Below are 876 nucleotides of genomic sequence, written 5' to 3'. Positions count from 1 at the left end.
GTGGGGCCGCCCCCGCCCCGCCCCCGCAGCCCGGGCCGGGGCCGAGCGCAGGGGGCCCCGCTGAGGGAGCGCTGTGCGCCGAGATCCGCAGGGGACGGGCACACGGGGGGCACGAGGTGCCTGGCAGAAGAGAGGAGGAAACGGGGAAATGCCCTGCTTACTGTAGGGGACATCTGCAGGAGTATCAGGGTGTCCCCGAGGTGCACAGGACCTTCTAAGAGAAGTTATTTGTCTCTGCGTATTGTTTTACGCTGGAGGTGCTGCAAGGAGGCAGCTGAAGATTGGCTCTCCAGAGCTCGTTCAGCGCTCCCTCAGAATTGAGCGTAGCCTAGTCAGTTTCCGGATAAATACCAAAGCAAGCCCAAGCAGTGTGTTTCTCAAGCTTCCCCATTCAGTGGCATTGCCTGTAGCTTTTAATGGTTCTTGTCATCACAAGCTAGCAGAGAGTTCAGGAGAAAGGGTATTCTGCGAGAATTTCGTATAGAGTGGAGCATAGTTAAACACATAGATTACAAGTTTGTCCTTACCAGAAAAATGGCATCAGGAAAAGAAGTATTATAAAAATTTACTATTAAGTCAAGGTTTCTTCAGTCTTGGTTATCCTCTCATTAGTACCAGTACCTATTTTAGTATGATGACCTGACCTTAACAGGAGTTGGCACTTACCCCTTCAAAAACACCTTCATCCTATGTAAAGAAGTAAAACAGGTGATGAGGTTTCACTGAATCACTGGAAATTTAGTATTAGCTGTTAATTTAATTTCTTTATTTTACCCTGATGTTTCTAAAAAATACATAAAATAATTTAGACAAAAGTTTCCAAACCTTTTTGATTAACTAAATGTAATATTCCTAATGCATAGAGAAATTCCCAGC

Source organism: Poecile atricapillus, chromosome 5, assembly GCF_030490865.1.
Source record: "Poecile atricapillus isolate bPoeAtr1 chromosome 5, bPoeAtr1.hap1, whole genome shotgun sequence".
Taxonomy (NCBI): Eukaryota; Metazoa; Chordata; class Aves; order Passeriformes; family Paridae; genus Poecile; species Poecile atricapillus.
This window is presented reverse-complemented; position numbering follows the sequence as displayed.